Genomic DNA, 15,390 nt, shown 5'->3' with positions numbered 1-15,390 from the left:
TTCAACCCATAAGGCACCGGCTTCTTTGCACCACTCAGGGACTCCATTATTTCACTTAAAATCCTAAACCAAACCCACTGCAATGGAGTAAATTCTGACTAATGCAGACCCTCTAGGACAGAGTAGAACTGCCTCAGAAGATTTCTGAGGCTGTACAACTTGGTGTTATGCAGATGACACAATCCTGCTTGCTGAAAATGAGGAAGACTTGAAATGCTTGTTGCAGATGATCAAAGACTATAGCCTTCAGTATGAACTACATCTCAACATTAAGAAAACAAAAATCCTCACCTTTGTACTGATAAGCAAAATAATGATGTTGTTGTTGCTGTTATGTGCCGTCAAGTCGCTTGAGACTCATAGCGACCCTATGTACAACAGCCCTAAACTCTGCTCTGTCCTGTGCCGATCGCACTATCTCTGACACTCCCATCCCGATTACCCCTGTCACTGAATCAATCCACCTCATAGAGGGTCTTCCCCTCCTGCGCTGTCCCTCCACCCTACTAAGCATGATGTCCTTCTCCAAGGACTGGTCTCTCCTTACAACATGTCCAAGGTATGTTAGATGAAGCCTTAGAATCCTTGCCTCCAAGAAGCCGCCAGGTTTAACCCTTTCCAGGATGAATCTGTTTGTTTTCCTAGCAGTCCATGGAGAAAAAAATTAAAATTGTCAGCGATTTTACCTTACACAGTCAACACCCTTGGTAATAGCAGTCAGAAGATCAGGAGACATACTGCACCGGGCAAGTCCACTGTCAGGAATCCATCCATAATACTACAGAGCAGTGATGTTAGTTTGAAGACTAAGGTGTGCCTGACTCAGGTCATTGTCTTTTCAATCACTTGTTATGCCTGTGTGAGCTGGACGATGAACAAGGATAACAGAAGAAGAACTGATGCCTTTGAACTGTGGTTTTGGAGAAGAATACTGAATATCCCCATGGACTGTCAAAAGAACAAACATATTTTGGAAAACAAATACCAAACTAGTGTTGGGTTTGGTTTTTTTTTTTAATGTCAGTTATGGGGTTTTTTTGTGTGCTTATTTGCATATGTGTTTTTCAGTTTTCAGTTGTTTTTTGTGCATATTCACATTTGTATCTCATGTTTGCATTAAAGAGAAATACAAATAAAAGAAAGATGTATTGAAATAATGACTATAGCAATGGGTTCAAAAGTGATCGATCAGGATGACACAAGATAGGACAGGGTTCAATAGGGACGCTATGAGTTGTACTCTACTAGGAGGCACCTCACATTAACAACCACATCTCTATGGTGCAGACTGCCTCATTTTTTTCCTGTGGAGCAGTTGGTCGGCTCAAATTACTGAGCTTTCTTTTAGTTGCCTGATGCTTAGATTCTACTACTCCATTGAGAGCTGTGAAATGGTGATGTTAGAATTCTATCCTTTCTTTCCTTCTCAAGAAGAAAGTGCCTCCTCAATCATTTGACCAGATATGGTCCCATAGGAAAAACGAACTCATTGTGCTCAAGCTGAAATCAACTCAACTGACCTTCTCTTGGGTTTCCAGGACTGTAAATCATACGAGAGGAGATTGCCTGTCTCTGCAGAGCATAGAGCTCCTGGTGGATTTGAACAGCCAGAAAGCATCACCTTTGGGTTAGCCATGCACCTCCCTATGGAGGCAGGATAAATGATTTCTCTCCCTTTATCACCAGTTTTCAAGTTATTGAGTTGAGTACCTAAAACTCTCCAAAATTGAGAAGTTTTGTAAAAATTATGATGAATTGAAGAAATGAAGCATATTTGATGACCTTCAATTCATTGCAATTATTATTCTCACTAATACTCAAATCATTCCACCATTGGTGAGAAGTTCTTCACTTCCTTCTGATGCTGTTATCCTAAGAGGCTTTGATACTGTCTTGACTTTCTGATATGACAAACTATCTGAGCACATCTTGTGGATTTCCTTTCCCAGGCAGGGAATCAAATATTGCTTTAGGGAATCTTGTTTCTTTTGATGGGAACTAGCAATTACAGACTGCATTGGTGATGTTTGTTGTCTTTGGAGTGGTCTTTGTTTCTAGAGAATTCTAGTGGATCTTACTAATGGTCATACTAATGTTTGTTCATACTAATATTTCCAATTTAGCCATTTCCATATGGCTTTCAGTGTTTTGACGTAACTTTATATATTTTACATCTCATTTCTCCCAACCTAATCTGCCATCTTCCAATTACACCAACATTTGCTTTATCCCTTGATAATGATACCAATCTTAGAATAACAGCATCTATGTTATTATTATTACTGTTAATACAATAATAAGAAACATTTTTTTAGCTCCTTTTGCCCTTACGGTATCTGTCCCCTTAGGGAGATGCAGTGTTGCTCTGGTAGCCTAGTTCACAGGGAGTTAACCCATGTGCTTCACTGACCTGTGCATTTTATAGCCTTGGAGACCATCAGTCATCAGTCAGTCATCGATTCTAACTTAATGACAATGAGCGTTTGAGTTTGAGGGGTGTCCGATCAATTGACCGTGGTTTAAATTTACTTGAAATAGTTCCCCTCTGTGATTATCCCACTCATTTACTGTATGATGAGGTTCTTTTATTTTATTTTACTTTTGATTAAAAAAAACCCCACTCCTTAAACTTACTGCCTTCTAATAGATTTCAATTCAGAGCTACCTTCAGTTGGGTTTTGGAGGCTGTAAATCTTAATGGGAGGAGGTTGCCTGTCTTCCTCCCTCAGACGATGGTGGACTTGGACTGCTGCAGGTGCACTGCCTTTTTGTTATAGCAGCGCAGCCCTCTGTGCACTATGCCACCAGAGCACCTTTTGACTTTTAGGAAGTCTTTTTAAAATAATTTCCAAAGTCATACCTAAAGAAACAGTGTATGTCAGTGAAGCCTAGTTTCTATTCCTGTCCTCTACTCAGTTTCCTCCAACCTTGGAAATAACCACTTTGGAAAGTTTTGGCTTATCCTTTATGGAATTTATTCTTCTGTATGCTATGCTAGATGGAGTAAATTTTATCTTTTTGTCATGTAACTCATTGCTGTAGAGTTGGAACCATCTCATAGCTGGCCCACCAGTGGATTGCTGAGTTGTAAATTGCATGGGAAAATTTCCGTTTTCCTCCTGAGAACCACTGGTAAATTGGAATCATTGGAAAGGCACAGCCTTTGGGTCAGCAGGCAGCTCCCTGTGGACTAGGCCACCAGTGCTCTTTGTCATGTGTTGTGATTGTTAATATGTGTGTCTGGGAGTGTCTCAAATTTGACATGACTAACTTCTCCTTCCCCTTCCCTTTGGCTTGCCCTTTTCTGGACGATTTATTATTTTCTTTTTATGTGGTTTCACCACAACTGGACATGAATCAAAACAAACATCTGTTCAACTCCCTGCATTTGCTTCCCTTTGCTGCCTGTTTTTCTCCCCTGGACACTGTGATTTCAGCATAATGTTTATTCCAGTAGTCCAGGGCAGTTATGATCTTTAAGGCCTGAGGAAGAGTAGATCAAAGGCCTGTCCAGAGAGCGATGTAAGCTGAGACAGGTCCTGCAGACTGAAGTCTCAGGAGAGCTCAAGGAGCTTACAGGTGGCATGAAGGATGTCTTCCTGGAGGAGGAGGAGGGATGCCCACCTCCGTTTAGTACTCAGGAGCTTGGTTTCTGTTGATAGTGACTATTTTTGCTGCACTGTCTTTGTTAGTTGCTATGGAGCCACATTGGACCAATGTGACCGTATGTATATTTCTCTTATTGCTGCCTAGTCTTTACTTGACTCATAGCTGGCCCTTCATCAGGTTCTCAGAGGCTATAAATCACACAAAAGGAGACTGCTCATCTCTCTTCTCGGAGCAGCTAGTGAATTCAAACTGCCAGCCTTTAGGTTGGCAGCAAAGTCCCTATGAAAGAGACCTTATGTTGTCTGGCCCTGGGCCATCCTTATGATGCTTGCAATTCTTGAGTTTATTGTTATGTCCGTTGTGTCACACCAACACATTGAGAATTTTCCTGGACCTTCTACTTGATCAAACATGTTTTTTCTAATGGCTGGCCTTTCCTGGTGATGTGTCTAAAGCAGCAAGCTCGTCATCCTTGTTTTCAAGGAACATTTGCGTTGCTCTTCTACAACTGATTTGTTTGGTTTTTTTCTGGCAGCCCATCATGCAGTCATTATTCCTGCTCTGAGTGACCCTTTCCCCAGGTTATTAGTACGTGTTCCGGGGAGCACTCGGGGCCTAATCTGTAGGGAGGTACGATGCTAACCCAAAGGCAGTACCTCTCTGGTAATTTGCATCCACCAGTGACTCCAAGGAAGAAAAATGGGCAATCTCTTTCTTTGTGATTTACTGCCTCAGATATGCAATAGAGAGAGGCTCAACTGTGAGTTGGTTGCAATTTAGTTACTAAGTGTAGGAAATGAATGGTGTCTGAGAAAGAAGTGGGCAGAAGAAAGTAATGGAATGTAGAGGATAGAACTTCTCTTCCTCCATGATCACATAACACCCAGAACAGATCCGAATCATTCATGCTGATCTAGGAAACTAGGAAGAAAGAGAAACCCTGAGAGTCACATCCAGAGGGTCTAGCATTCTTGCTCATTTGCATTCACTGACATAGACCTAGCCTAGATAAGCATATACTAAAACACAAAGTTACAAGAAACAGCCAGGGTCTGACAGTAAGAGCGTATTGTCCTAAAATCTAAGGGGTGTTGTCTTAACATCTAAAGTCAACATAGAACTAAGATGTTTTTCAGAAGCCAAACAAAACTGGAGACTTTTGCTACTTGACCTAGCAGTGACCCAAGATGGAGATTCAAAGAACAGAATTCAAGCCAGAGTGACCAACACGTGCTTAAACATCCCATAATGAGTCTTGCCACCACCTTCCAGACTCCCTTGTACCTAAATCCATCTTGAAGTTGGGTGTGCACCCTGCAGAGGAAGCAGAGTTGCAGCCATTACATCAAAGCAATACAAAACTCATACCTCCTTTTACTCCTGAAAAAACACCTCTCACCTTGTAAAACACTTCTACAAAAGCTCCGAGCCCTTTGTTGCTCAGGGAGGCACAGTGCATTTCTCAGCGATGCTGTGTGCACTCCTCCTGTAGGATTTCCTTATGCTCTAATAAACCTTATATTTTTCTTTCTGCAGAGCTGTTTGATTTTTCAGCTGTTTTTTAAAGGCCTATTGCCCAGGAACTTTATTGTGTCCATTTGTAGCAACATTATTGTGTCCATTTGTTAGATATTGTCAACAGCCAGGTTCCAGATGCCACACTAAATGCTTCACAAGAAGCAAATAATCTACATGTCTACCCAGAGGCACCTTGGAAGAAAGCCGTGGCTGTCTAGTGCCAAACTAAACCATCCACTGCAAACTCTTAGCACAGTTGTTCTCTAACACATGTGGGGCCACTCTGGGTCAGAACTGACTTACTGACAGTTGGTAACAGGTTATTCCAGAAGGTAAAACAGGCTCAGTGATAAGATCACATAAGTCAGTCTCTAAGACAGCAAATTCCAGAGTCAAAAGTCCTTTAGTCTGTGGCTTCCAATGAAAGATTCACAGCACTTAAGTGTTTCTGCCCTTTTTTGAAAGACTAACTCCAGCCCACTTGCTGCTCAGATCCAGCAAGCTCAGATGTGGCTGGTGGTTGCATTAGACATGGTAGTCATCATGCTGGGTTGTAATAATCTATGGTTTGTGGAGGGTTCGTCTCATCCATTCCCTGTCCGTTGCCAGCAAGGGCCTGGCATATAAGCTGAAAAACCAAGTCCATTGCTGTCAAGTCATTTCTGATTCATGGTCTGGTGCATATATGTTAAATGATTGAATATATTAAAAAGGTCAAGGAAGAGGAATGTGTGTTGGAGATGAAAAAGCAGGAATAGAGGAAGCAGAGAAAAGAGAGGACAGATTTGAGGACAAAAGAGTAGAGCCTGCGAGTTCTTGGAAGGGATGGAAGGGATCCACATTACTGTTTATACAGGATAGAAAAGGGGTTACTTGAAGGTCAGATATGGTTTCAATTTTATGGCAATTTTATCACTGAGAAAATAATCTAAATTGTGGTAATTTTCTCTGTTGGGGCAATAGGTTTGTTTGGTTTGGTTTGACCTCTGTTAGGAAAACAGAATGAAATAAAAACAAAAATCTCAATCCAGAAAAATCTCTTCACAAAGGGCTTTGATTTCACCTGACTCCTAACTGACCCTGCAGTGGGTTTTAGTGGTTATGAACCACAATGGAGGACATTATCTGTCGTTACCCTCAGGAGTCACTGCTGGATTCAAACTGCCAGAAAGGGGCCTTTGGGTTAGAGCCCAACTCCCAGCAGACTGTGCCCCCAGAGCTCTCTTCCTCCATAACAAAGAGAACATAAACAATTCTATCACTGAATAAGCATTAAATCAGAATGTGACACACTGCAGGCAATCTGCCACAGGAGGTTTCAAAGACAGAATCTGAGCCTTTATATAACTAAGCAGATGCAACTCATTCTATACATATTCTCAAGAAAAAGAATTATTGTTGTTAGGTGCCGTTGAGTTGACTACAATAGATCTGAACCTTGTCCTGTCCTGCCCCATTCTCACAATCTCCACCAGGCGAAAGCTCATTGTTACAGTTACTGGGTGAATTCATCCTGTTGAGGGTCTTCCTCTGATCATCCACCTTCCCAGTGTACTGCCTTTTCCCAAAGATTGGTCCTTCCTGATAGAATGCCAACTGCAGGAGATGAAACTTTGTCATTCATTTGTTTTAAAAATGAAAACTTACTTAAATTTAATATTCAGCGTTTTACATTTAATTTATCATAAATGTACCTAATAATTGGCGTAACCACCTGTGCTTGTTGATGACTTTTATCTAAAAAGAGAAATAATTCCCCCCCCATCTTTAAGATGGGAGATAGTTTTAAAATTGGACCAGGGCTTCTTCGGGAATTAGGATCCACCCTCCCTCCCACAGACGTTAGGAGACAGGGTGCTTGCTATCTTTTAGGATGAGTACATTTTTAAGAGATGCCTCCAGGTCCTTGAGGAAATATTTTGGGCTGGCAGAACTGGTAAGAAGCTTGATTAACCTTTTAAAAGGATTTATATACATTTCAAAAGCAGCAGAACAAGAATTCACAAAGGAAAAAACAATCCACGTTGATGAATTTTTAAAAGTAAAATGTTCTTAGGAAAGAGGAGGGAGATCTCATTCCTTTTTCTTTTTTACAGGAGAAAATTATACCTACATATAATTTGTTTTTCTTTTTTTAGCTTGCATTTACTCTTACAGCTCTTATCAGATGAGGTGTTTTTTTTCCCCCCATAATGCCTCCTCCACTCTGTGCAGCTGTTAGTACATCTCTTCCTCCTTCAGATGTGGAACAGGAATCTATTCCATCTTCCAGCATCCTCAAACTCTCATCAACTGGAAAAAAGGAAACAAAACCCACCTAATGCTGATTGCTTTGAAGGCAGTGCCTTCTATAAACAAACTATCTTGGACACAGTGCTCAGCTCTTTCAGGTTATAATAACTAGAGACACACCCAAACTACTTCAGGAAATGGGTCTCTTTTGTAAAGATATGCAACTGAGTACAGAAAATAGGAAATGGTTACATAAACGCTCACAGAGGAGCTCTAGTGGACCAGTAGTAAGAAGCTGTACTGTAGTCTCAAAGGCATATTGTTTAAATCCACCAGCTGCTCTGCAGGAGAAGGATGGGAAATCTCCTGTGTGATTTACTGCCACTAAAAACACACCGACCAATTTGACGGTACACACAAAAAATAATAATAAAAAAAAAACAAAAAAAAACCAAAACCCAACCAAAACCAAAACACACTGAAGGCTCAGTTCTGACTCGACAGTACACAACAACAACAATAAGCCTCACAGAGAACTGGGGTGCTACTTAGGACCCAGGAGCCATGGGGCAGTGTGGCCCAGCAGAGAGGAGGAAGCTGCTCTCTGCGGTTGAGGCTCTTCTTTTTTTTTTCTTCTAATTCCATAGTGCTTTCTTCTTGTTGGGTGCCATGGAGTCACGTCATACTCCTAGTGACCCTGTGAACAACGGGTCTGAACACTGACCATCCTCAGCATTTCTGACACACTCAAGTCCATTGCTGCCGTTATTGTGTCAATTTATCTGGTTGAGGATCTTCCTGTCTTTTGATGTTCCTCTACCTTTCCAATCATGAGGTCCCTCTCCATGAAATAGTCTCTCCTAGCCATGGACTGCCAAGAAAACAAACAGATTCATCCTAGAGAGGGTTAAACCAGGCTGCTCCTTGGAGGCAAGGATTCTGGGGCTTCACCTGACATACTTTGGACATGTTGTAAGGAGAGACAGACAGGTCTTTAGAGAGGGACGTCATGCTGGGCAGAGTGGAGGGACAGCGCAGGAGGGGAAGACCCTCTATGAGATGGATTGATTCAGTGACTGGGGTAATCAGGATGGGTGTGTCAGAGGCAATGAGATTGGCACAGGATAGAGCAGAGTTAAGACTGTTGTACATAGGGTCGCTATGAATTGCAAGCGACTCGAGGGCACATAACAACAACACAACAGCAATACACTCAAAGTATGTGAGAGGAAGCTTTGTTATCTTTGTCTCCAAGGAGCACTATGGCTGAACCCTCTCCAAGACATATATGTTTGTTCTTTTGGCAATCCAAGGCATATTCAGTACATTTTAATCCCAGAGCTCAAAGGCACCAATTCTTCATCTGTCATCTTATTCATTGTCCAGCTCTCAGAGGCATAGCTAGTGATTGAAAAAACTATGGACTGAATCAGGTACACCTTAGCCTCAAAACTGACATCATTGCTCCTCAGTAATTTGGCGAGGTCCCTAATTGCAGACTTCCTCAGTGCAATATGTCTCCTGATCTCCAACTACTGCTACCAAGGGTGTTGATTGTGGATCCAAGTAAGATGAAGTTGTTGACAGTCTCAACATTTTCTCCTTCTGTCATACCTTGCCTATCAATCTAGTGGTGAGAGCTTTTGTTTTCTTGACATTGATATGCAATCCATACTGAAGTTTGTATTCTTCAGTCTTCTGCAACAAGCGCTTCAAGCTCTCATTTTCATTCAGCAAGCAAGGTTGTATGATCTGCATAATATTTAGAAGGCCGTATTCTCCATTTTCTCTGTTTCTTGACTGTTGCTTTTTGTTCCAGTATCACAACTTTTATAAGATGATTATATAATTTTCTTTTTTTATTTTGTTTTTGGGTGTGGTGGAGTCATGAGTTTTGGAGGATAGTACTCTTTTGTAGGAGAAAACTCTTTAATGTGAGATACAAAACTAGGGCTCATTTTAAGATTAAAACCCATCAACCTCTCTTGATAATCTTGGTATTTGTTCCAAGGCCATAAACTGCCAACTGCTAGTGTTTGCTGACCTTACTATATGATAAAATTCCTGGTTTCTATGGAAACCAGAGCCCAAAGTAAACCAGCCCAATCTCTTTTTAACCAATAGTTAACCCTTTCCCAAAGTTAAGTGCTGAACTTAGATTCAAACTCAGAGACATAACCTACTGGTTTGCTGTTGTTTGTTGTTAGGTGCCGTAGAGTTGAGTATGACCCATAGTAACCCTGTGAACAAAAGATCTGAACCCTGCTCTATCCTGTGTCATCCTTACATTTCCTGACATGCCATTGCAGCAGTCACTGTGACAATGCACCTGGGTGAGGATCTTCCTCTCCTTTGCTGATCCTCCACCCCTCCCAGAATCATGTCCCTTTCCAAGGAATAGCCCCCCTCCTACCAACATGTCCAAAGTATGTGAAGAGAAGCCTCATCATTCTTGCATCCAAAGAGCACTCTGGCTGCACCCTCTCGAAGACCTATCTGTTTGTTCTTTTGGTCAACTATGGGACATTCAGTGTTCTTCTCCAACACCACAGCTCGAAGAGGTAAATTCTTTTTCTGTCATCTTTATTCATTGTCCAGCTCTCAGACACATAGCAAGTGATTAGAGACTACGGCCTGAATCAGTTGCACCTTAGTCCTCAAAATGACATCATTACTCTTTAATAATTTGGAGAGGTCCCTAAATGCAGACTTTCCTAGTGCAATGCATCTCTTTATTTTTGACTGCTGGTACCAAGGGTGCTAATTGTGTATCCAAGCAAAATGAAGCTGTTGACAGTTTCAGTCTCCTCCCTATCCATCATGATGTTGCCTATAGTTCCAGTGATAAGAATTTTTGTTTTCTTGACAGTGAGATCCAATTCATATTGAAGGCTGCATTCCTTAATCTTCTGCAACAAGTGCTTCAAGCCCTCTCTTTCAGCAAGCAAGGTCGTGCCATCTGCATAACACAAGTTATTGATGAGTCTCTTTCGCTCCAATCCTGATGCCATACTCCTCTTCATAGAGTCTAGCTTCTCGAATAATTTGCTAAGCATAAAGATTGAATAGGTATGGAGACAGAATACATCCCTGACACACTCTATTCTTAATGTTTAAACCATGCAGTGCTCCCCTGCTTTGTTCGCACAATAGCTCCTGGTCCAGGGATAGGTTCTGCTTGAGCACAATCAAGTGCTCTGGGATTCCCATTCTTAGCAATGTCAGCCACAACTTGTCATGATCCACATAGTCAAACGCCTTTGCATAGTCAATAAAACACAAATGGACATCCTTCTGGTATTCTTTACTTTCAGCCAGGATCCATCTGACATCAGCAATGATATCCCTGGTGCCACAACCTCTTCTAAATCCTGCCCAAACTTCTGGCAGTTCCCTATCTATGCACTGTTCTGGCCATTTTTTAATGATCTTCAGCAGTATTTTTCTTGCATGATATGAATGTTAATTAATTAACAACATTAGTGATATTTTCTACATTCAGTTGCATCACCTTTCTTGAGAAAGGGAACAAATATGGACCTCTTCCAATCTGTTGGCCAGATAGCTGTCCTCCAAATTTCCTAGCTTTGACTAGAGAGCACATTCAAGATTGCATCTGTTAAATGAAACAAGTCAATTAGTATCGTATCAATTCCCCAGGCCTTATTTTTTGCTAATGCCTTCAATGTAGATTCCACTTCCTCTTTCATTATCATTGGGTCCTGTTCATATAGTACTTCCTGAAATTTGTCAGTGAGGGCATGCACCCAATTACCATGATCCTTCCTCTCTGGGCCAGTTCTGAAGCCCTCTCTTCTTTCATAAATAAACATGATGCCCTTCTCCTGCTAGTTCCAGAAACCCCAACTCCTCTTAGAGTTTTTATAAACTCTGTTCTCACTTTTATTCACAGGAGAAATATGGGCAATCTCCTTTCCTGTTATTTAAAGCTTCAGAAACCAACCCTGACAGCACATGAACAACAGCGACTCCTATGTTTGGAGAGAGAGATGTTCATATAGAAGACATACCCATGCCGTACTCTTTGCAAATGCTCTCTCTCTTTAATAAATATCTCACTTGCATGAAATGCCCTCACTTTGCCATTCTTGCTACTAGGCAAAAGAACTTGCAATTTGGAAAGCATGAAATGAAAGCAGGGTCTGGCATGAAGTGTCCATCAATTCAAAAGTGTCTGTTGCTGAGTACAATAAAGAAGAAAGGTATAGTCCTAGAGCAGAAGGGTGAGAAAATTATACCCTGTGGTAGAGATTATTTAATAAATGGTAGTTTCTGTCAACTTTGTTCTAGGCTGGTTTATTCACGGTTCAAGTCCCCACTGAAGTTGAGTTAACCCCTACCTGGTGTCAGTTTCTGAGGGAAGGGAGGGGCTGAAGAAGCTCAACCCCTCCAGAGAGGAAGTGAGAGGGAGGCAAAACAAGATAAGGACCAGAAAAATGGCCGAACTTCCTAGGTCAGAGCCTGGACATCCTGCAGTTGCAGCAAGTTGGGGCCAGAGTGGAAATCCCCTTCACTGTGTACAGTCACAGTTCTTTCCAAACTGCCTGTGAATTCTTTCAAACATTCTAAATCTCTACCCTACCTATAGGGAGCTCTGGTGGCTTAATGCTAAGGCATTGTACTACCAACCCAAAGGTATGTGGTTCGAATCCACCAGCTGCTCCATAGGAGAATGGTGGTCAGTGTCCTCCCTTGCAATTAACTGCCTCTGAAAACCCACTGGATGGCCAGCTATGGGTCAGTTTGACCTGATGGAATACAACACCAATACGCTACCAATAGCAGCCTTTCTAGAACTGTAACTACCTTCTATCTTGGAGTCAAGGATTCTGAAGCTTCGTCTGACATATTTTGGGCATGTTGCAAGGAAGGATCTGCCCTTGGAGAGGGACGTCATGCTTGGAAGGGTGGAGAGAATGAGAAAGAGAGGAAGACCATTGATGAGATGAGTTGATACAGTGACTGGGGTAATGAAGGTAGGTATGTCAGAGACAGTAAAGTCAGCAAGAATAGAGCAGAGTAGAGGGCTGTTGTACATAAGGTCACTATGAGTCACAAGTGACTCGACAGCACATAACAGCAGCAGCAACAACAACCACCACCACCACCTTTCCAAATCTCCTTTTTCTTTTCCATCTTCCTTTTCTTCCTCTATTCCTTATTACTTTTCCCTCTCTTGCTTTTTTTGTTGTGTTTTACCCCTCCTCTATTCTTTAGTTCTTTTAGTTTGATTTCATAGCAAACTTGAAAGCATGGCATTTTTTTAAGCTGTAATCTTTATGGGCACAGATTGCCAGCTTTTAAATCTGCAGAGTTGCCGGGTGGGTTGGAACCTCACCACTAGCAGCTGGGTTCATAATCATTAGCACGATCAGAGGTCTTTCTCTTTTCTTTATTCTCTCCCAATCTTTTGTTTTGGCATAAAAATGACTTAACTATTAGAGCTTTATTGCTTTACCATTACAGATAGAATAAACAATTTGTTCAAAAGAGGCCAGTCTGTTACACACACCTGATGTGGTTTTCTTCCACTTGAAATATTTATTCCATCTGTTATGCTGAGGAGCCTTGGTGGCATATAGTACGTTACATGTTAGGTTGTTAACCAAAAAAGTCATCTGTTTCAATCCACCCACCACTCTGCAGGAGAAAAATGGGTAGTCTTCTCCATGAAGATTTATTGTCTTGGACATAGGGATAAAAGCCCAAATCATAATGATCTTAAGAGACAAAATGGGGAAAAAGATAGAAGCTTTCACCTATGTCATAAATAGGCTTACAAATATAGCAAAAAAAATGCACAAGCAGGAGAGGATAAAATTGACAAACAGGATCTTAAAATCAGATCCATGTGCGCATCAAAAACTTTCTCCAGTAGAGCGAATAGGAGATCCACAGACTGGGAGTAACATCTGACAGTGACTTTTCAGACAAGAGTCTCAATAAAAGTTTGAAGAATACTCCAGGGCCTCCACAAGAAAAAGACTTGACAACCCACTAACAAAATGGATAAAAGATATGAAAAGACTCTTTACAAAGGAGGAAATTCAGATGACTAAAATCCACATGAAGAAGTGTTAAAAATCACTAGCAAGCATAGAGATGCAAATCAAAAGAGCAATAAGAAACCATCTTATCTCAGCAACAATAGCAAAGTTTAATAATGAAGTAAACAATAAATGTTTGAGAGATTGGAATTCTCATGCACTGCGGATGGGACTGTGAAATGGTACAACTGCTATGGAAGGTAGTTTGACTTTTTTTCAAAAAGTTGAACGTGGATATTCATATGACCCATTTGTTCCACTGCTAGGGAATATGGCCCAAGGAAATCAGACCGAGACATGAATGGACATAGGTACACCTATGATCATAGTAGCGTTATTCACAACAACAAGAAAATCAAAACACTCAAATGCCCATCAACAAATGAATAGATTGAGAAATTGTGTTGCATTCAGATAGTGGAATACAGTTGCAGCACTAATAATGATTTCATAAAATACATATAACATGGGAGAGTGTCGAGGGCATTATGCTAAGTGAAATATCTCAGTCACATAAGGACAAATGTTGTGCAAGACCAGTGTTGTGAAGACAGGAGCAAGATATGTATAAATGTTCAAAGCAGGAAACGGAAGGGGAAAAAGGAGATAGGAAAAAGGGGAAGGTTGGAAAATCACCAGCATAGCAGAATTTAGGGGGCACGTTGCTTCTGCGAGGAGTCCTCTGACTCTTCTGTTGAGTAGGCACCACATTGAACCCTTACTGTTCCAGTGACCTGATGTCATCAGGGACCCGTAGAGAGGTAAGGGCTCTTGAATTTGGACTGTGATGTTGTACTAAATCCTTTTGTGTTTTCTTGGGGTTCTTTTTAGATGATGTAGATGACTTGGTTTATATTTGTGTTATTAGCGTGATTGCATCTGAAAGCCCAAGAAAGCTGCTGTTAACGAGCATTTGTTCCTTGGGTCAGGACAGGAAAGGCAACCAACAAACAACGGTCCCTTCTGCTGGCACGCACACCACTTACATTTTTCAGAATTATGGCGGAAATTTGGTCCTGTATTTACGTAAATGGCATGGAGAAAGAGATCAGTGTCCGGATGAGGAAGTTTTGAAGTCAGTTATCATCTGCTTAAGGACTCAGAGGAGAGCGGGAGAAGGGTGAGTCAAAGTTAGGCTTTTGAAAATGGGTATATGGAATTGACTTTTTCACAACAAAATGGCCAAATGGCCTTCTAATTTGGAACAAAATTTCTAAACAGGATGAACAGGTTAAAGCTCTCCAATCCATTCATTCTGTTGTTAACTAACCTAAGTTCTGAAACTTCCTCTTCTCTTACTGACTGAGGACAGTAGTTCCTCTCTAACCTCCTATTTCCTTGGGTTGATGATTGAGTGGCAGAAATGCCATTCAAAGTATGAGTTCCTCCTCACAAGTCAGCAATTTGGGAGACCCCTACAGAAAAGTGGGTTAGCTTTGTTTCTTGAGTTATGGGCCATTACCAAGGATTCCTTGATGTCTGAAAGGGTTCTTACACATTTCAGAAAGAGTTGGAAAAAATGAGTATACACTTCCCAGCCGAGATTATCTGATTTCTGTCAATTAGTCTATATGATTGTCAATGATGGCGAGTTCACCATGTGACTAAATGGCATAACTCTTGCGCTGATTTGGCACGTATAGTGAAGCTACAGGTGAGAAACTTAGGAAAAATGTCAAAGACATGTCTATGCTTATGTCGTTGTTGGTATGTACCATCGAGTCAGCATTGACTCATAACTGACCCTCCAGTGAGTTTTCAGAGGCAATAAATCACACGGGAGAAGATTGCCTATCTTTTTCCTGCTGTTGTTGTTGTTGCTATGTGCCGTCGAGTCGCCTGCGACTCATAGCGACCCTATGTAAAACAGCCCTAAACTCCACTCTGTCCTGTGCCAATTGCACTGTCTCCGACACTCCCATCCCAATTATCCCAGTCACTGAATCAATCCACCTCACAGAGG

This window comes from Elephantulus edwardii, unplaced genomic scaffold (genome assembly GCF_000299155.1).
Source record: "Elephantulus edwardii isolate Elephantulus edwardi_28Jun2011 unplaced genomic scaffold, EleEdw1.0 scaffold00184, whole genome shotgun sequence".
Lineage (NCBI taxonomy): Eukaryota > Metazoa > Chordata > Mammalia > Macroscelidea > Macroscelididae > Elephantulus > Elephantulus edwardii.
The sequence above is the reverse complement of the archived record's forward strand: the minus strand, read 5'-3'. Positions refer to the sequence as shown.